Source organism: Mastomys coucha, unplaced genomic scaffold (genome assembly GCF_008632895.1).
Source record: "Mastomys coucha isolate ucsf_1 unplaced genomic scaffold, UCSF_Mcou_1 pScaffold7, whole genome shotgun sequence".
Lineage (NCBI taxonomy): Eukaryota > Metazoa > Chordata > Mammalia > Rodentia > Muridae > Mastomys > Mastomys coucha.
In genome coordinates, this window is record NW_022196913.1 from 19,822,735 (window position 1) to 19,845,012 (window position 22,278).

Genomic DNA, 22,278 nt, shown 5'->3' on the forward strand with positions numbered 1-22,278 from the left:
GAAGTGAGCAGCTTGATGTGTTTTCCTAAAGTGAGTACACAATGAAGACCTTGCCCAGGATAAAAGAAAAACACTGGCTTTTGATTCATCTGGACACTGGTGCCCATTTGGAACCTCCTGGTGGCTGCTTGCTAGGAACACAGGCTTTCAGGTGCCTGTCTTCTGGGAGACCTGACCTATTTTCTTTGGGTGTGGACTGAAGAATGCATACATTCTCATGTATGCATATTTAGCTTAATATATGGTACTGAACAGTTTTCTTGAGTGGGTCTGTATCCTTGCTGCTCATCTTTGCCAGCATTACTTATTTTTAATTTTAGCCCTTCTGTTGTCCATACAGTGCTAACCAGTTGTGGTTTTAATTTGTCCCTGATGAATAAAGGACTTAGTTGTCCTTTAATACCGCTAGTAGCAGTGTATACATTCTTTTTGTGAAATGGCTGTTGAAGTCTACATAGGTGGGTGAATGATAGGTAGACAGATGATAGATAGATCATAGCTCCTTGGGATAATCTTGACCAGGCGTTGTATCCCTGGTAAAATAAGTATGACCTTTATCTGATACTGACTGTATATATAATTTTACTGCTTTTTCTGAATTATTTTATTCTTCTGATCAGTCTGTCTGCTATTTTGTCAGTACTCTACTCTTTCACATATTGTATAGGGAATGCATTTTGTTTGAGGGTGTGCATTTATCTTCTGTTATTTTCCCCTGTCAGATAGTTCATGGCTGTAACTTAGCTGAACTTTAGAAACACCGTTTTAGAAGCATGTTTATGAACCTATACATATGGTAAACGTATATGAATAGCTGTGACTAATATCAGCAATAGTTGCTGTGTCTGTGAAGAGTAAAAGGAAATAAAGAGGGATCAACTGAGTATCATTTATTTCTTGAAAGAATAGTGTTTTGAACAAATCTGACTGAGTATCATCCTGTATTGGGTGTAGGGGTGTGTGCCTGGATGCTTCTGACTATCATCCTGTATTGGGTGTAGGGGTGTGTGCCTGGATGCTTCTGACTGAGTATCATCCTGTATTGGGTGTAGGGGTGTGTGCCTGGATGCTTATGATGCTTTCTCAAGCAGTCATGAAGCCAAGGTATCTCTGAGATTTTGTTGGATCGATAGTAAGCTTCTGGAGGCTTTATTACAATTATGGTGACTGCAAGAACTTTCTGTTTTCTGCCACATGTGCATGCAGTTGCTTTCTTCCTAGGCAAATGTCAGAACCACACAAATTCCTACTGGCTTTGATGCCAACCTTCTGCCTGCATCTTTACAAGGCCGTATTTACTTATTTTTAAATGTAACTTATAAGAAAATATGTAAGAAATAATGCTGGCAAGACCTACCAGGTGTGTACTGTATTTTCATCTGTTATATTTTTAACATATTCTGGTTTACCTAAGTTTCATCTGCCTTGAATTGAAAATTGCAGGTACATTGATAAGCACTTTGCCTGAAGTGAATGACTTATATTATTTCAGGAAAATACAACCCCCTACCCAGCCCCTCTGTATCGTGCTGCATTTTATCAGCTCACAGCAGCTACCCTGTTACCTACTAGCTTTTTCTTCTAAGATCTTTCAGGCATAGGGAACACGTTGAGGCTTTATGAGTGTTGGAGTTACATTGGCAGCAACAAATAAGGCCAGAGGACTGTTGGAATTGGACTTTCTCTAGCTTTGGGGTGACCTTAGTGGGCTAGTGACTTGGGGATTAGCATTAGTCTTTTGTATAGGTAATGACCACATTGAAAGAAGCTCATGTGAAGGATGAGGCCTCAACCTCATTTGAGTATGTGATGTGTTGCTGTGTTTATAACTTTATGAAGAGGTGGATCACACATGTCTTTGAGACTGCCAAAATAGTATGCTATCCAACCCTTTGAAGGTAGGGAGTATTACCATCCAAGGTGTAATTGAACTACTTTTGTAAGTCCCAGCCTTATCCCTTGAAAGCTGGCCCATGGTCCGCTCTAAGCTTTTGGAAATAATTGAGAGACATGGCTCCTATTTATTCCAGATCATCTAGTGTAGGGAAGACTTGCCAGAGAAACTTGAACTTTCTTCTTTCCCGAAGGAGAGTCTCTGGGAAATCACACATACAATAGAACTTTTCATGTCTAGACCCTGCCCAGGGGATTTCTGTCTAATAAGATACTTTTCTTCTTCTTTTTTTGTCTTCTTTAGTATACTCAGAACAGAACAAAGAAATAGGTTGTGGACAGAGTGCAGGGAAAGAAAATGTAGCAAATACTGGGCTATCATATCTTACTAACACCTTCATTCTGATGTATAGGCAATCTTTTAAGCACAAGGCACAGTTTTGCTGATGTGCCACCATAGCTAACAAACTCTATAAAGCTATGGTAAATGTTACACACATACTTGACTTGGATGAGTTAATTGCCAGATCACAGGATATGTAAGTGCGTATATACTCACTTAAGAAGTATAAATAATGTCTCTAGAGGGCCAAGGGAAGCCTCTAGTGCAAGGAAAGGCACTATACAAGTTAGCATCTTTGCATGTCAGCAGTGTAGGCAGGCCTGAGAGGAGTGGGGCTGGGAACTGGAGAGAGAAGAAGATGAAGAAGAAAGACATCTAAACCAGAAGCAGCCATGTAAGCAAAGACCTGGAACTCTGGATGGCATTGGTCACTCACAGAAAGATGAACGAATTAGGTCTATGATCTGGGAGGTAAGAGCTGCAGAGAGGTGAAGATGGTGGTTGGAAACATAAAAAGTTGTGGGGTCCCATCAAACAGTACAAAGACCATGGGCTCCATCCTTAGGGCAGTAGGAAGGGGAAGCGATGAGGTCGCAGTTGCTTTAGAGCCCTTCAGTCCCAATGGATAGTGGAGAGAATAGGCATTTAGAGGTTTGCATAGGATCCACTCGGAGAGTGGAAGAAGACAAAAAGAGACAATATCAAATCAGTATATAGAAGGACTGCCGTATCCCATATTCATTATAGCGTTATCTGTTTCAGCCAGGAAACAGGCCAGCTTATGTATCTTAGTTTAATGAGTTTTGCAGACTTTGAATTCTATATCTTACTATTTCTAATATTAAATAGTATGTGGCACTCTCACATAGAGAGTTTTTTTTTTAACCAAAAGTATATTTTCTTTTCAGTGGTCAGGAATACTAATACACATATATGATTAGAAGATAATTCTTTTGAGAACAAGTTTCCTGAAGATTGAAAGAGTTCATGGGTTCTGGAGTCTGCCCTTTTTTATGTGTGTGTGAATCCACTGATGAGAGTCCTGAAAAGTGTTCTCCTGCCTTTACACAGAGGAAGCACTGCTCAGTGAAGTCCACCATTCTGTTTCCAGGCAGCTCTGATCAGAGCATTCTTCCTGTGTGGGGCGAAGTGCACCTTCCCAGAACTTCAGTACCATCTGTTTCTCTTTGTCCTGCTTCCTATAAAAGCACTTTAACATAGAGGTTTGATTGGTTGCAGGAGCAGAAAGTGGGCTCTAGAGAGTCCTGATAACCCGCAACCCCCACTGTGCCCACAGCTTGGCTTAGTTTAGCATCGCATTTCTGGAGGAGTTACAGCTACTGCTCCCTACTTCGATCATCATCCCTGCAAGCATAACTGTAGGCTTGTCGTCATCATGAAGGCCAAGACACAGCAGGTCCCTAGTCAACATCATGGGGGCTGAAAGCCAACCAGTCCCATTCACTGTCACCTAGACTGAGACCCAGCTGGTCCGAGCCACTAGCACTAAGGCTGAACTAACTAGCAGGTTGGTCACTGTCCATGTAGCTGTGAACAGGTTATGAGACTGAGTCATTACCCCTGGCCTCAGTCTTATTTCACTATAACAGGCCTCATATTTTTGGTGCCTATAGCAAGGATAAGAGAGTAATTGAAAGAAATGTTTTGACAGGTCATGAAAAAACTGTAGGTTTTTGTACATATTTTTATTAATATTTTCTTCCTTGTCTCAGAGCAGTATCAGAAAATAATTGCCATGGCTCCTGCACTAATCTATTGTTTAGTTCCAAGGCTAAGGAAAGAGTGCATACAGACATGTGCATCATAGCTGTTACCCACTTGTCTACTTGTGTATGGCAGCCATGACACATAAAAGGTCAGCTATAAACCAACGAATTCAAACTTCTCACTTTCAACAAGAAAATGAATATTTGAAATGGATTACTCACCCACTAGATTTGGTGCTGAGACTTATTGGTGAGGCAGTTGCATAGAAGGGGAGATGGGACATGGCCTTATTCTCCACACATTCAGCAAATATACATGTAAGTTATTCAGACTTCTAATTGTGTGTATGCACTTGCGTGCATGCGTGCGTGCGTGTGTGTGTGTGTGTGTGTGAGAGAGAGAGAGAGAGAGAGAGAGAGAGAGAGAGAGAGAGAGAGAGAGAGAAAGAGACCATGCAAGAGCACCTTACTATGTGCCTCTGGCTAGAGCTCCCTATGTAGACCAGGTAGCTCCTACCTTCTCAATGCTGGGATTAAAGGCCTGAACCACCATGTCTGGCATAATGGGCTTTTAATGTACTTTCTGTAGTCATTAGAAACATTATCTTGCCCAATGCTCCTTATTTATTTTGCATTACTATGCCTGTGTATCAACAATGGAAAATGTTCATCTGTTCTCAAGCAGACTACAGGCCTGAAGATCGTTTTCAGAAATTTTAGAAATGTTAGTAACCAAGCTCTGTGGTGAGTAGCTGAAACCACATCTAACATTTGGACCACGGCTGGTCTGCTTTCAAAGCCCTGTTGCTCTTCATATGTCTAGCTGGCGCGTTCCTAGTTCTGTTCCCAGCATTGGCGTATGTTCTTCCTTCCTTTTTGGTTATTGACCAGCTGCTGCTTTGTAGATGCCATTTGTTATCTATCATCATTGCAAGTTTAGGAATGAAGATGCTTGGTCATTCTAGCTGGCAGCGAGATAGCCCTAGTCTCTTTTTCAGTAAAAAAACCAAAAGGAAAACTTTCAGAGAGAGGTTTGAGATTTTTTTTTTCTGTGTATTTTTGACATAATTACTTGTGTTTCATTCCATTTTTCCTAATTGCAGCCATTTAATATTTTTCCTTAAGGAGAATTAATGTGTGTGTGTGTGTGTGTGTGTGTGTGTGTGTGTGTGTGTGTGTATCTCTGTGTCTGTCTGTGTTTTTGTATCAAGGTGATGTCAAAGTTCTATAACAGAAATGTACTGATGTTCAAGATTTTATTTTTTTAGTTCTTTAAGTTTTTAAAATTATTTTTAGGATTTTCAATAGATTTAGAAATGAGTAACTCCCCTTTACAGTTTTGAGGTCTTTAAAAAGGCCTTGGGAATTTTCCGGGGTGGCCTTGCATTCCAGGTTTTGTCAAAGCTTGAGTTGGGTAGAGTGTCTTCAGAGGATCAACAAGATTTGTGGTAGCGTATGAGGACAGTGACACAGACTCTTCCTGACGGGCTCAGCGCTTGCATGTGGAACAGCTCTGGGATGCTCCCCAGGCAAGGGATGCAGAGTTGGGATACTCCCCAGGCAAGGGATGCAGAGCTGGGGAATACCACACATCACTGAGCTTCCTCCTGGTGCTAGGTATTCCAGCCTCAGCCACCTGACTTCTCCCCGAGGTTCTCCTCCATAGCGCACAGCACTTCCCACTGCTTTTATTTAATTTTTTGGTTAGAAATGATTACTCTGAAACTCTCCTAATATTTTTAAAAATTTAATTAAATACAATTACATCATTTCTTCTCTCCCTTTTCTCTCCCATATTTCCTATAGGCCTCACCTCTCAAATTCATGGCCTCCTTTTTTAAAAAAAATATTGTTACATATATACTTATATGTTATATGCAAATCAACACATAGATGCAGCCTCCTGGGTCTGTCTGATATTGCTTGTACATGTCTTTAGGGCTGACTCCTTGGTATCAGATGAGCATTTGTGGGCTCATCTCTGGAGACACTGATTCTCCCTCTCTTATCAGTCTTAAATTTCATGTAGCTCTTCTCCTAGGGCTGGGGCCCATGAAATTCCCCCATACATGTTGGCATGTCAGCTGGTGCTGTCATTGTTTAGGTCTTGTTAACAAGCAGCTACATTGTTGAGAATTCATGTCATATTTAGAAGACACAGTTTTTCTTGCAGCAGACTTCCTGGTTCTTAAGTGTTTGCCAGTTCACTGTCTTTTCTCAGGATATAAAAGCCAAACATCCTCTTTTCACTACCAGTTTGGAATTTAGAGCATAAAATGGATGCTCTGTCAGTGGAGGGTTCAGTACAGACTTGTTGAGTAAATGCATAGTCTGAAAATGACTATCGACATGCTTGCGGGAATCTAGGAGAGTCTTCATTCCCTTTAGAGAATAAATGCTTTAGCTTAGCATTAGGGTGACTCCACCTCATTCACAGATTAGATCTATGTAGCTTTGGGAAAGCTACACTGCCAAAGTCATCCTCTCTGCTCCCTACCTCTTGTCTGTCTTTACTGTCAGTGTTTGCCTTCCTTATGTATCATTTCAGTCTTCTATAATATGGCTGAATCTTTGGGGATTCTTACAGGTTCCATGACACTTGACATAGTTTATTTCAGTGTAGAGTATGTGGTAGCTGCTTACTCTCATGGCTGGGAGAGCAGAAGCGGATATGGCATCTGATTAAGGGACTGGAGAACTATTCCTCTTGGCAACCAGAACATTGCAGGGTGGTGAATTGTAAATGTGGTCAAAGCCCCATCGTGTTTGGTAAGGGCTCTGTGCCCTAGTAGCAGGACATAGATTGTGTCACTGAGTGACTGAGTACTTGGTGTGCATGGCTTCAAGGTTGGTTGGTGACCATTGCTCAGCTTTCTCTATTCTGTAATGACTAAGAAGTTTTAACTCGGACTTTTTAGTTTGAACATGAAGAAAAAGGCCTTCACTTTCTCACTGCTGGGTTTTCTAGAAGGAATTTTTGTTTGAGGACTTAATCTTGGTGAGGGGCCTTCTGTGTTCAGCTGCACTTTGCTGTCTGCTAGGTGGCAACTGTTGCTTGGTGTTGGTTACTTTGTAAGGCCTAAAAGTAGAACAATTGCTACCTATTTCTAATTTAGTAGCCATAGCTCCTGCTAGCTCCTGATAGATGTCAGATACCTTATTTTCTGGGGTTCCAGAAACAATCAACTATACCTTATGATATGTAGAGAGATGTGTAGTAGAAAGCTATATTGGGTAGAGGCGTACTTTACAGTGAGCTAGATTTGAGTTCATGTTGGGTCTTTACTAGGGGAAAGGAACTTTATGGATCTCAGTTTTCTTATTTGTAAAATAGAAACAATGCTTTATGAAAGGTCACTTTCAGAAGCAGAGGCAGTAGTAGGCATAATTTGTATGCATAATTGTTTGCAATACATTTTTTTGTATTGGAAAATGTGGCAGTCTGGCATCTGTTGTTATTTTGTCCATATAAAACTACCATCAACCAATATCCAAATAAGTTTATTTCTTTCTTTTTCTTTTTTCTTTTCTTTCCCTTTCTCCCTATTATGCTTGGTTAGAAAGGACCAATGTTCTCTAATGTCTCAAAAGAAACATAGACCCTGCAAAAGAATCTATTACTAAGGTTTCTTTAAAGGGATCACAGGTCAAGGAATCTTCATATCAAAAACAAGGTAGTCTTCAGTAGTCTCTCAAGTCAGGTCAAGATGGAAATACAGTGTTAAGTTGTATGACCAATGTCCTGACATCTGTAAAATCTGTGTCAATAAAATTTTAATGTTTTTAGAGATGAATGCTGGGCAATGCTTCTTTTAATATTTTTTTTATTGTTCCTTTTAAATGTAGGTTTTTCAAAAAGTCCACTGGGGGAGATATATTTTTTTGCACTGAAATGTTAATCAGGACTCACTTGTAAGGAGGATAAAATATTTAGTTTCTTATAATAAATGTCTCCCCCGTTTCCTGCAGCTCTCCTTTCACACTGGTGGGAACTCCTTGCTAATACTGTGAAAGTAGAAGCTATGTGACCATCTGCATAATCCCATGCTTGCTTCCCACTCTTTACTGAGAGATTTATAGGTATGTTTATCTTTACATAGAGATCCTTAAAAACCCTTCTCACATGCTTAGGGCTGTTCAACAGCTTTAGTTTTGACTCAGTAAATGGAGCCAGTGATGTTTGCAAACATCCTGGGGTTCTTCTCCCTTATCTGTGTGCTGATATTAGTTTGGGTAAGGGAAGACATTTTTGTTTACTCAAGTCCACTCATTTTGTGTTTAACTTTGCGTAGACTTCTAGAGAGATGCCATTTGGACCAACTGGTAGCATAATCATTTATGAGAGATGCCAGAACAGGAGACACTTTGAGTTGTAGCATTCCAATTGTGAACCTTGGTGCATGAATGCTGATACTGTGTCCTGTTGTAGAAGAAAGCAACTCAAATTTGTTGAGTAACTATTACTTATTGAACTAAGTTGGAAATGTTGATGGTAACTGGAAAAAGAGATGAGGTTTGAGGAGCCCAGTGAGAAGGCCCAGGCCCCTTGAAACTGACAACAGATAGATGGGACAAGAAACAAAAGCAATTAAGAAAAAACCCACTGTTTTTTGCAAAGGAATTTGGCAGAGACATTAGTGTGGTATGTCTTCTCAGACAGAAATCTTTTAGCTTCAATCTGTATAATCTTATGGTAAATATTGAGTTCCTAATGTTTTTTCCAAGTTTGCTATCTTCATTTTGACGTATAGACAAGAATATATGTGTGATGAGGTTGAAAAATATTAGAACATGTATTGTTGGGGGTGACTTAGTGGTAGTGTGTTCTGAGCATATATACAGATCTGGGCTTGGTCCCTAGCATATGTACACACATACACACATAAAACATATATGTATTCACCATGCTTATCCTCTAATGACTTATACATCTTGGGACACATAGAGTGGATGAGAGATGAAAGATTCTCTGTGATCAGTTTGCTACAATGTGATTAGCTTGAATCTGGCAAGAGGTATTCCTTTATGCATTTTTGTTGGTGTGTGTATGCTTTTGTATGTGAATTTCTACAGTTGTGCATGTGAAAGCCAGATGGCCAGAGGTCAAAGCGATGTATCTTCCGTTATTGCTCTCCACCTTATTTTTTGATACATGGCCTGTCACTGAACCTGGATTACCTTCTCAGCTAAACTGACTGGCCAATGAGTGGTATATCTAGTGATATACCACTAAGCTTTTAAAAATAATCATTTATATATATATATATATAAATATTATTTTTTTTTACATGTATGAGTGTTTTGGCTACATGCATATAAGCACTGCATGCAGTGAATCACTGGTGTCCATGGAAGCCAGAAGAGGCCTAAGCCCCTTGTCACTGTAGTTATGGATGGTTTGATCCACCAAGTGGTTGCTGGGAACTGAACCCCAGTCCTCTCTCTACCAAGAGCAGCTGGCTCTCTTAACAACTGAGCCATCTTTCTAGCCCTGGACTTGGCTTTTTATGTGGGTCTTGGGGATCTGAATTCAGGTCCCTAGGAACAAGTGCTTTACTAACAGAGGGATTCCCCTCAGTCTGCTTTATGCAGTTTTAAATGCTAAGCTCAGTCCTCTTGGCATGAACAAAAAGAGGGGCAAGTCCACAGGAAATTGCAACAGTAATTTTCCCTTTTCTTCTGTGTGTGTGTGTGTGTGTGTGTGTGTGTTATTTTCTGGAGCAAGAGGAAGGGAATATGTGTTAAAAGAATGGGAAAAAAGAGTTTAGCTGTGTCAACTCTTCAAAATTTTCTGAAGCAGTGACATAACAGGGAACTGGTAGCATTTATTTTTTATTTAATTTTTCAGTTATTTCATATGCACAGGTGTTTTGTCTGTGTCCTATTTAAGTTTCTATTGCTGTGATAAACAACATCACCAAAAGCCACCTGGTAAGGAAAGTGTTTATTTGGCTCACATGTTACAAGTTACAGTCCATCATCAGGGGGAGCTTGCAAGCCAGGCCATGAAGTAGAGGCCGTAGACTGACTGCTGCTTATTGGCTTGCTCCTCAGGCTTACATTTAACCTCCTGTCCAGAGATGGCACTGCCCACAATGGACTTCCCCTATGCCAATCATTTAATCAAGAAAATTCATGCCAGTCATTAAGCAGACTTGCCTATAGGCCAATCTGATGGAGTCATTTTTTCAACTGAGGTTCCTTTTCCTAGATAATTTAGTGTCAAGTTGATAAAACCTAACTAGGACAGTCTTCAGGTATGTCTGCAGCACGGGTATGTCTGATGCCTATGGAAGCCAGAAGAGGGAGTGAGTCCCCTGGAACTGGAGTTAGAGACTGTTGTGATCTACCATATGACTGCTGGCAATAGAACTCAGGTCGTCTGGAAGTCAATGCTCTTAACTGCTAAGCCATCACTTCAGCCCTGGTACCATTTCTTAAATCTGGGTTTGTGGGTGATTAGATAGCTTCCTACCATGCTTAGAACTTTTCTGTATGTTGGAGATATTTCATGGTCATTTTTTAAGAAGAAGTAGAAGTATGGAGGGACGATATGGGTTGGCTGCCTACTTAGTAACTAGTGCAGGTGATACCACATTGAAAGGGAGCTGTCCGTAGAAGCTGGCCTTCGGTGGATGTGGATGTGGTGTGGATGCTAAATAGTTGTGAGTTACAAACTGTCCCTCCTAGCCGCCCGCCCTCTTGCCAACTTTGGTGTTTGCTCTGTGCAAGGGAAAGTCTCACCTGAGCAAATTAAGTCTTTGTGAGCCTTTAATTTTCCTTCCCTTTTGCTACCAATAGCATTCCTTAGTAATTTGAGTCAGGGTTCCACTCCTACTCTCAACTCCCTCTTTTTATTCCTAGAACTACTGATCAAAGGTTTCCCCTTTCCAATACAGACAGAATGGCTTTCTGGAGATTGGGTATTTGCAGCCAGAGAAAAGGGTGAGGGACACTTTGGCTTGTGGAGATAGACACTTCCCCCAGGGATGTTTTTAAACCCTTTGAATCGGCTCATTGTTTATAAGAACAGTGCCTTAATGGAAAAACAAAAAGGAAAGAGGGTCTGTAGTGTGTTCTCTGCTTTCCTTTGCCGGCCTCTTTGTTTATTTGATTTATCAAGTCTCAAGTAGTTGCACTGCCTAGTGACCTTCCTTGAGCAGCTCCTCTGGAGTATCCACTTACCTTATTTAGAAACATAATATTTAAAAAAGCTGGAGCAGAGTCAAAAAATCATCACCTTTTGATGTGGCCAGTTTCCTGGGTTTTGAAATCTTAAACTTGTGGGAAGCTTTAAAAGCTGAGTTGCAGTCCTTAATCAGTAGGTCCTTCTGGGTGCTGAACCCAGAATTTGGGGTCCGTGGCCTGGGGTTGGGGGTGGGGAGGAGTGCATAATTAGAGGACATAGTGCAGAAGTTTTGTGCTAAGTGGTAGAAAGAAGGGATTTAAAAAGTAACTGGGACATTGGGGGAGGCTTCACTTTGGAGGTAGCTCTGAAGGGAGACTGAAGAATGGGCCAGTGTTACTTCCGAAGAGGTGATGGGCATGGAGTGTCTTCCCATATCTCTGGGGATTTAAATAAAGCTGTTGAATTTCTTTTGAGTCTTGTTCTTACAACTATAACTGATTGTGATAAGGACTCTCCACTCTAAAGTGTGAAGACTGAAGAGTTCATGTCAGGCCTGCACCTGCCCCTTGTTGCTAGATGGGTTTGTTGTTTTGTACCTTATGTTTCTTAGCATCAGGAAGCTACCAAAGGAGAGCAAAAAGTCCTGTTAGGAAACTCATCACAGGGCAAGGAGCTGCTTCATAGACTGAAGCAGTATGACTGTGGTAGCTTTGGAAAGGACATGTAACTTCCTGTGATTAAAAGTCAATGGATGGTATCACTTTCCTGGTACTAGATGAGTTGCTGAATCACATTAATAAACTCTTGCCTCTTCCTAGATGAAACATATCTCCCACAAAAGCTATACTAACTCCGAAACTGTGGGTAGGATTGCGGGAGAGTGATTTACTCTTGGAAGGCAAATGGGCAGCTTTGTCATGTGCAGTATGCCTATTGTGAAGTATATAGTATAGCTGTTTCCAGTAGGATGTTTTGTGCTAGTGGAAGCTTTCATTTTTAATGTCTTCTTATGGGGTGGGCCACGTGTCTTCCTGGTTATGTTTATTAGCATTGTGGCTTGTAATCTTTTGGTTAAACCTGGGTGATACAGTGGTGGGATGCTTAGGAAGGCTTTACATTAAGATCACCAAGCCTGACTTCTGGTTTGACACGAGGGAGACTTGGAGAAAGAGTGAATTCTAAACGTTGGCTCTCTCACATATGGAAAATAAGTGGTTAAAATAATGTTAAAATATGTTAAAGACAATGTTTTCTGGCAGGTAGTATGTGGTTAAAATACTTCTTTTTGCTAAGTTGATGATTGTTAGCATATGAAAAGCTATTGATTTCTGGGTATTTTCAAATTGATAGCAATACTGAATGTTTTATTTGTTTAATAATTATTGTACCTTCTGTGCTTTCTAGTTTAGAACACAGTACTGTTTGCTAGTGGTCATATTTCCCTCTCTCTTCTAATCACTGGGTTTCTGTTTGACGCAACAAAGCCTTTTAGCTTCTTGGATAGTACTGATTGGTAGCGATCATAAGCATCATCCTGCCTGTTGACTCTGATTGGTAGAGATCATAAGCATCATCCTGGCTGTTGACTCTGATTGGTAGAGATCATAAGCATCATCCTGGCTGTTGACTCTGATTGGTAGAGATCATAAGCATCCTGGCTGTTGACTCTGATTGGTAGAGATCATAAGCATCATCCTGGCTGTTGACTCTGATTGGTAGAGATCATAAACATCATCCTGCCTGTTGACTCTGATTGGTAGTGATCATAAGCATCATCCTGCCTGTTGACTCTGATTGGTAGAGATCATAAGCATCATCCTGGCTCTTGACTCTGATTGGTAGAGATCATAAGCATCATCCTGTCTCTTGACTCTGATTGGTAGAGATCATAAGCATCATCCTGGCTGTTGACTCTGATTGGTAGAGATCATAAGCATCATCCTGGCTGTTGACTCTGATGCCATTTTTAAGTCAGGTTGAGGAAGTATCTTTTGACTTTTGACTTAGGGCTTAAATCAGTACTGACTTTTTTGAGATAGTGTTTCATTGTCCTTTGCTTTTATATCTTGTAGTTTTCTCTTTATTCAACTGTTGATCTTTGTATGTATTTTTTACAGTAATTCTGATCATTGGGACAAAACTCTGGTTTGAAATGAGTTGGATTTTTTTTTTATTTGCCTTTAACTTTCTTAGTCTAGAAAAATTCTTATCAAATAGGGTTATCTGACCTTGGGGAATTTGGATTAATGATGCTCAGAAATAACCAGGACTCAGGTCAGCAGCCTTTACTGCAAGTGGTGTTAGATGTCTCTATAGTTTCTTCTATCACTACTGGATTATTCTCATTCCTATAAGCCAATTCTAGTTCCTTATACTTAATGGAGTTTTGAAGTTTTATTGTACAGAATTTTCATAGCTTTATTAGACACCTCCAGCAAACAACTGTTCCCACTTTGGTTGTGTAGGCTCTTCTTGATTTATCCTTGCTCTCTGTCTTGTTGACCTCCAAGAAGTTTGCTTTGGAATATAGTGCTTTTCTAATGGCTTCCATTTTACTCTTGTCATTCTCTTCAACTCTTGTATGTTTCATTTTGTTGCTTTTCAGCCTCTAAAAAACATAGGACATGCATCTCCTTACTGGACTTTCTAACAATAAGATGGCTTTCGTGCTTCTACTTTTGTTCTGTGAAATGAACATTAGTAACATTCTTTGCAAATGTTAAATGTCCCACCTTATAGATTTGTAAAACCAGGAGGGTCTTTGTGTGTGTTTGTGTTTAGGTATGCATGCAGTGTCACATGAAGGTCTTTGTGTGTTTGTGTCCATGCATGCATATGTCACAAGAAGGTCGATGTGTATTTATGTCCAAGCGTGCATGCACATGTCACAAGGGCATGGGTGGTCTAGGTAGCTTATGGCTGAATCTATCAAGGGGTAAAATGACATAGTATGATAGGCTTTGAAAAGACTTTACCTAAGCTAATTAAAAAATTCAGTTTTGAATTTTATAATCCAAGGAAGGAAATGATTGTTCTGTTGTCAGTAACCCATGGGCAGATGAAGCTCCTGTTTCCCTGGCTAATTTGCTCTAGGACTCGATGATTTTAGTAGCAGGCTCTCACACACTTCTTCACTATCAAGCCTTTCCAGTTATGTTGGAAGCTGCATCCTTTTTTTTTTTTTTTAACTCTTCCGTGCATGTGCGAATAAATATAGGGTGGCTTTTCTTAGCAACCTTTCATATGCTTGAAAATATCAGGTAGATTATTTGGTCTTTCCCTATTTAATTTTTCCTGGAGAATTGTTTTACTTTGGTTTTGGCTGATTTTGGCCTTTCCTGATCAGGTTTTAAGGTGGAGATTAAGACACTTAGCTTTCATTAGGTCTGATTGGTAATCGACACAAGAAATAGCTCTGAAGTGCTGTTGGTTGGGTTGTTTACCTTAGTGGTCTTAACATTCATTTCTAGTTCTTTCTTGTATGGAACACTCTGGATACTGTTCTCATGAATTCGGTTTACAACTTCTATGTATCACATATTTTCTTGATGAGTATTCCAGCTCTTTTCTTCTAGAAATCCCATTAATTGGCTATATCAAATTTGTATTTGATTAATTTGTTATTTATCTAGGATATTAGGTCCTCCCCTCTTTCTATAGATTTTTTTTTAGAGCAGCATTTTTTTCATAGCAAAAGTGAGTAGAAGATACAGAGATTTCCTAGTTCCTTCCATCCCCCCAAAATTTTCCTACCACAAATCAGATTCCCTAGCAGATAGATACCACTGGTACATCTGGTGAACCTATATTTTTAGTCTTTACCTTGCTAAAGTCTGTAATTTATGCTGAGACCCACTGTTGGTTGTAAATGATGTTTATGACACATGCCCACCATTATAGTACCCTGCAGAGGAGTTTCACTGCCCTAGAAAACCCCTGTCCTCTTCCCACTCATCCCTTTCTCTGCTTCTCTCACTCCTCTCTGGATCCGAGAACCACTGATTTCAATAGTTTTGCTTTTTCTAGAATGTTTAGTTAGAACCACAGCATGCAAGTCTTCTGATTTGGCATCCATACTGTTAGTAACTTGCATTTATAATTTCTCCATACCTCTTCCTGGCCTTGACACCTCATCTTTTAATACTGAGTAGTATTTCACTGAGCAGTTATACCAGCTGACTTTCAGTTTACTTCCTGAAGGGTGGTGTCATGGTCACTTCCAAGTTTTGGCAGTCATAAATACAGTTATTGTAAACATTTGTGATGTACTCCTTTCTCAAGCTTTGTGCTTATATAAATAGTGCGGTGCTGTCTTAGGAGCTAACTTTTTTGATACCTATATCTATATTTGTTCCTTAATGTGGAATTACTGAATCCAGAAGTAGAGTTTTAGGTTTTGTACATACTCAGAAAGGCTAAAGTAATTTTTCCTTCCACCAGTAGTATATGAATGTTTATTACTAGTCTTTTATAATTCAGTAGATGAAAATGTAGAAATATTCCAATTGAGGTAGTTTTCCTATGCTTTTGTAGCAGATTACCTCAACTAAGTCGCTTAAAGCACTTGAAGTTTATAATTCCTTAGTTATGGGAGCTGAAAATCAGAAGTGAAGATCTCTCAAGGCTTTAGGGGGGAACCCTTCTTGCCTTTGTGTCTCTGGGGATACATCCCTGGTATTCCTCTGGTTTCTGCTTCTTGTAGGTGAACTACTCTATGACTGTCTTGTCAAACAGTGTTCTCTGCACTCTGTGTATATGTGCCTGCTAGTTTGCTTTTATTTTGTGTGCGTTTGTATTGAGGTGTTGAGACAGTTTCACTATGTAGCTCAGGATAGACGAGTTTACTGTGTAGTCTAGGCTAACCTCACAATTTTAGTGCCTTTCCTGCAAATATGAGAAGTACAGATTACAGACATGTGCCATTATGGCTATTTTAATGGTGGTATGTGCGTCTCTGTGTGTGTGTGTGTGTGTGTGTGTGTGTGTGTGTGTGTGTGCACATGCACACATCATTACTTGGTTTAGGCTCCACCATCGTTCAGTATGTACATATTACATCTACAGAGATCTTGTTTCCCAATAAGGTCACATGCTGAATTTCCAAACAGACATGAAGTTTTGCAGAGAAATATTCAGTCCAGTATCAATATCTTGGACTTTAAATATTTTGTGATTGAGTTTTAACAGTAATGAAGTGCTAGAAAAGTAGTCAGAGCCAGATATGTTTGGGCGCATCTGTGATCCTAGCTCTCAGTTGTCTGAGGCTGAGACAGGCCAGCCTGGATTATACAGCAAGGCCCCAATATCAAATATCACCCTGCACCAGTGAACAAACGAACTAAAGGAGAATCCAAAGCATCATGAAAGAAACCGGCAGAGCATTTGGGGTGCCGCTGCTCCCCTTCTGTTGGCGTCGTCTGTAGTGCTGGGCTGGATAAGCTCCTTCTGAGTGTATTCTTTGTTGTTAATTCATATATTTAGTCATCGTGTCTTATGCGTAAGCTTCATTCCAACCTTGGCAGAAGGTGGTATGCGTTTACTTAGCATAGCTCCCTATATTACACTGTAATGCTGTTCCTAACAATAAATACGCCTTTGTTATTTGTATGCAGGATAGCTAAGAAATATTTCAATGTTCATGTTAATTACTTCCAGGTCTCAAATGTTGATCTGGTGTAGAACCAGTTGGAACAAATAGTTTAGCAGTTTACGTCTAGGATGCAGTCACTTTCACAGATGTTTGTGTAGGGTCCTTAAGTCAGTTTAACTTGTTTGGTATAAGAGACATGCTCCTTCTAATAGCTAACATCAGCAAAAGGTGTAATCCCACCTCTCTAGTCTCTCTAGTGAAACTCCTAGCCAGAGTGGTATTCCTCAGCAGGCTTAATTGTCCTTTCTCTCCTTCTTCCTTTGGATGGCTGTGCGGCCTTCCAGGTTTCCTTTTTTGTGTGGCCTCTTCTTAGCACAGTGTTTCTTGGAAAATGTCAGAAGGTATCAAAAGAACCCCTCCCCCAGGTCTTACACACACACACACACACACACACACACACACACACACACACCACTAACAGCTTTGTTTGTTTTGGTTTTGTTTGTTTGTTTCCTGTAAATCATGTCAAATTTTATGGTTGAGAAGCTACGAACATATTTGGTGATAATTATTTGAATGGAGGAAGGTTCGGAGCAAAAATTGCTGTGGTTCTGAGAGTGGCTGGGTTTGTTTCAAACATTCTCTTCTGTAACATAAACGTATGGTTTTCATGGAGCTGTTTGGTTCTGATGTATTGAACCACATCATAAGGCCAAATTTCATACCTGGGATTGCTGATGACATGCTCAGGCTTGTTGAATCATTTGCTTAATGCATGGTGACAGTGAGGCTAAATTCTTAGTCATTGCTTTGATTAGGCCCCTACCAGGCTTGGAGTATCTGCTGCTTATGACAGGCAGTTGAGCATAAGACCCCATGACAGCGCAGGTACTGAGTAGACAGGGCTAACCAATAAGCTTGACTTTGTGGAGATGGCAACACAGAAAACAGTCCTGAATGCTGCTGCTTGCTGCTGGTGCTGCTGGTGGTGGTGGTGGTGTGTGTGTGTGTGGGGGGGGGGTGGCTTACAAGTGCAAAAAAGAGTAGGATGTGTAAACACTGTCAAGTGTGCATTTCTGAATTCTCTGAATGGCTGCTGGAAAAGATGCAAGAGAACATGACTGAGAGCCCAGGCTAAGGGAACAGTTCCAGTTCAGTAGCATAGGGTTGGAGGTAGAAGAATCTTTTAAATGGCTCATGAACCTTTTCCCCTGGGTCAGAGGGAAAAACAGAACAAAACAACAACAACAACAAAAAGCTACAAGGTGGGTATTCTAATGAGAATAGCACTTGTAGATTTCAATGTGTGGATTTTGATGCCCTCGTAAAACACAATCTAAAACTTAACTAGTAAAAGCATGTTCATGTGAGCTACAGTAATAAGGTTAGTACTTCAGGCAGATGGGACCCATTGGCACTGGGATTTAAGGTGCTAGGTGCATATGGCTTTTCAGTGGGCTGTGTGTACAGGTAGGGTGGGACCCAGTTTACTCCTTTGCAAGAGTACTGCAGCTTGTACTTCCCTACAGGTAAGAAGATAAAGGTTAGTCTGCAGGGGGTTACTAGGTGTACCTTTGAGGTCTACACTTGGGAAGGGAGGAAGAGCAAGCAGTATGTTAACAGGCAAGTTCAAGATGCAATCTAGTTTCCAGGCTACTGTTATTCCCTTCATCAGTGGAAGCAATTCATTGCCACAGTGTTTGCTGTACATGGAGAAAGCCAGATGCTGTTGTAGGTCTTAGAGGTTGAGAACTGAGTCAGACAGGTGACATCCCCATACTCTAGGAGGAGCAGGGACTTCTAAGTAGAAGATGATAAATAAGACAGAGTCCTCAGCTCCAAAATGATTGGACACTATGATGGCCAGAAGAATATTGGTGAGGCAGTAGCTGACTGATGGCTAGAATATCAGGAGTCACAGGCAAGGAAGGACTTATGAGTAGAACGAAGAGCACCCAGGAACAAAGGGAATGCGTTCCAGATCAGAAGCAGAGAGTGGGTGCGTAGAGTGAGCAAAAGCAAAAGCTAGGAGCTTGGGCTATTTCTAAGAGCAATGAAATTGCTAGGGAATTTGAAAGCAGGCAGGAGCCTCTGGCAAGGGCATTTCTTAGACAGGGTTTAGGCCATGCTTCTCAGTGTTTTGAATATTTTATGGAATTAATTTAATCCCTGATAATCCTACCTAGAAAGCAGTCTTCCTATCTCCCCTTTATAGACGAGGTAACTGAGGCACCAGGCGGTTTCTGAAGACTCTTCTGAGGTCACAAAGGGAGCTCTGGGATCTACAGAGGAGGTCTGGCTCACTGTTGCTTCCTCCTGCCCTGCTACCCTCTGATGTGTGTACGAAGATAGCCTAGGTAATACTTGAGGCAATACATAGCACCAGTCAGGAGTCTGTGACAGTGGGTTCAATCCTGGAAATAGGTAGAAGATGGGCACAGGTAGTGTTGCAGAGGTGCATTTTGATTATGTGGGGGGTAAGAAAAAGGAAAGACGAACCGAAGGCAAGTCAGATTCTTGTCATGAACAAATAAACGTAAATATAACATAAATATAATTCATAATGATAAACATAATAAACATAAAAATGAACATAAATATAATGCAGTGGATCATACATGTTTTTCTTTCAAGGGTGATAGAGGATTGCAGAGAGATCATTGTTATCAGATATCCTTTAGTGACCTAGAACGAAAACTAAACTAACTTTTCTGAAAGAATATGGATGCCTAGCCAGGAATCTGCCTAATGATAAGTGTGTCCTTGTTAGGGAATTTGAGAGCAAGCAGGAACCTTCTAGAAAGACTTCCTTTCCCCTCCCATCCAGAAATCCTTTCTTTCTCCAAGACTAGAAAGGCCTGAACCCTTGGTGTGTTCTGGGTGGGGTAAGATAAAGTAATGACAAGGTGCCTCAGGCCTCTTCACCACCCCCTTCCCCAAACAGCCGCCTGTACAAGGAAGCTAATTAGCATTTAGCCTGTTGCCGCCTGCTCTGATGCTGTTTGCCAGCACACAGTGAGAGGCAGTTATATAGACTGGCACCATAAATATGGAGGTGTTCATACCATACAAGATAGAAATGCTGAGGTTCAGCAGGGATTTGCTTAAACTGTTTCCTAAAACATTAATCCCTATACAGACATCATGGTCTTTTCATTACACTGGAGGCTTCAACCCACCACTGAAAGGAATTTGGTTCATAGTGCTAGACGTAGGAAAGGAAATACGGCCTCCTTGGAGAAACTCCTTGTGAAGAATTATGGTAAGGAACATGTCTTTACAGAGCCTACTATTATTATTTTAACCCAAGGATTATGTAGCAGAAAGTTTGGGACTATTTGAACAGTTTTAGGTGGAAAAAGAAGAAAAGAAAATTAATGTCTAGTTAAGTTTGATTTCCTCACCTTTCTTTTTTTCCCCCTTAAGTCTGACTGTCCAACTTGATAATCATTAGCCAGATTTTGCTACATACTATGGTCAAATTTAAATAAATTAAGAATACATCCATTAAATATTGGTCATATTATCTGGTTCAGATGAGCTCACTTACCTTCCATGTGGCTTCTGAGTGGAGCCAGTTGTAGGTTTTCTTCAGAGCATAGAATCTGAGATGTCTGAAATCTTGAGTCTTGTTGAAAATGTATGCCCCAGTAACCTAGGGTTGAAAGGATTTGTGCAGAAAGGTTTACAGCTGAATCTGAACACGTGAAAATGTTACTTCATATGTACAGCTCACTCTGTAACCTGTAGACTGGAACCTGGCCCAATCCAGAGGTAAAATAACAAGTCCTGGAATGTTGCATATGTGATAATTTTTCTAGCTGGTTAGTGCTTGTTTTTGTTTATTAAGATGTATGGTACCTTTTTCTGAATACTTTAATGTGGGCCTTTCTCTGCTTCAGATTGGAACAATCTCAGAGGAATGTAATGTGGGGTAATGGAATGCTTTTATTATACTTAAAAATCATGGTGAAAGATATTTATGGTCTTATGCTAGAAGAGTTGTGTGAGCTAGTGATTGGAAGGTTTGCTTAAACTTGGAATTTAGATCCTATTCCCATTAAGATCTATGCTCTACTGGGCCTCCTTTGGCAGATAGTAGTATTTGTAGTATAGTGTGGGAGGTTATAATTATATAATCCTTAGAGGATATCTGCTCTAGGTTATAGGAGTTGGCCAACTACAGTTGGGGGCTTAAATCTAACCCTTTGCTTGTTTGTATAAAGTTTATTGGAACACAGTCACACCCATTCATTTATTATAGTCTGTGACCCTTTTAGGCCTACAGTTGCAGAAGTGGAGAATCACAACTGGATGGCTGGCAAAATTGAAAACGCTTTGAATGCCAGGATCTTGTCCAGATGCTATGTGAGTGATTGGCCTATCCTAGTTAAGAAGCACCCTCTTTGCAAAAAACCTTACAGGAGCCCAGGGTTTCCTTTTTCTCTTTTCTCTCTTTCTTTCTTTCTTTCTCTCCCTCCCTCCCTCCCTCCCTCCCTCCTTCCCTTCCTTCCTGGGAAGGTGCAGGAGAGAATTACAGTATAGTTTGTTAGTCATCTGCTTCCTCAGCACTTTTCCTGTGTATTGTCTCAAAGACCCATGTTTCTGCTATCTCCTCACCTCTCCATCATCTCTGCTTCTTTCTCCACTGATGACCTTACTTTCTGCTTTTGTGAAGTAAATTGATCCTGATGGAAGAGAAGCTTTACCAACTCTCAGAGCCTCATCCACTCATCCCCTAGTGCTATCCCATCAGTCTACACAGTGAACTGCTTGGCTACTATCTTGAGCTAGTTCCTCTATATGCACCTGGTCCTCTCCTGTTTTCATAAGGCAATCATTCCAGCCACCCTAGTTTCTCCCTTTTCTGGTACTATATCAACATACAAACAGTTCTCCACTTACACGAAACTTAGATTGGGGGCTGGAGAAGAGGTCTCATCAGTTAAGAGCACTTACTGTTCTTAGAGAGCACCCATGTGGTACCTAACAACTGTCTCACACTTCCTCTGATTTCCATAGACTCATGCTTGCATTTGAAAAACACACATACAATAAAAAAATAAATAAATATTTCCTTGAAAAAAGAAAGCACTGCTCCATGACCTTATTCACTCCTATTGATAGCTATTCGTCTTTCCAACACAGCTCCCTCAGAGTCAAAGGTATTCCTTACTTCCGTGTTCTCTTATCACCCATCCTCCATCCTTTTTCTTTCTAAACTCACTCTATCTTTTGATCTCATGGCTTGTATGTGCAAACTGCTTTGTCCAGTCCTCAGTGGAGCTCAGCTTACTCAGTCCCAGGGTCAGTTTTCAGTTCTTGAACTTGACCCATCGGGAGCCCTGTACTTTGTCAACCCCATCCTCTTTCTGCTCTATATGTTTGTGGCCTCCACTCTGCTTGTCAGCATCCCCCTTCAGCTGCCATTTCTTCTGTTCACTATCCTGTAAATGAGCATTCAGTGTGTGGTCCTTAGCTTTTGCTGTTTGTCTGTGGCAGTATGAGCCAGTGTTAGGGATTGAAAAGAATTTGCTTGCCGTCTGTGCATGACCCATGTTCTGTGTTGGTGTCTTTTTGTCACTATTTTAGAATG

At 40.6% G+C, this 22,278-nt stretch overlaps 1 protein-coding gene across 3 annotated transcripts in view; it reads left to right on the forward strand.

Moving 5' to 3' along the window:
- Gli3 (GLI family zinc finger 3) overlaps window positions 1–22,278 on the forward strand; it is a 281,005-nt gene that overhangs the window by 29,484 nt on the left and 229,243 nt on the right. Inside the window, exon 2 of one of the 3 annotated variants that reach the window (XM_031358201.1) lies at window positions 20,963–21,050. The exons of the other annotated variants lie outside the window; for them this stretch is intronic. The gene's annotated coding sequence lies outside the window, so the exon portion shown is untranslated. The remainder of the gene's footprint in view (window positions 1–20,962; window positions 21,051–22,278) is intronic. 3 annotated transcript variants of the gene reach the window in all.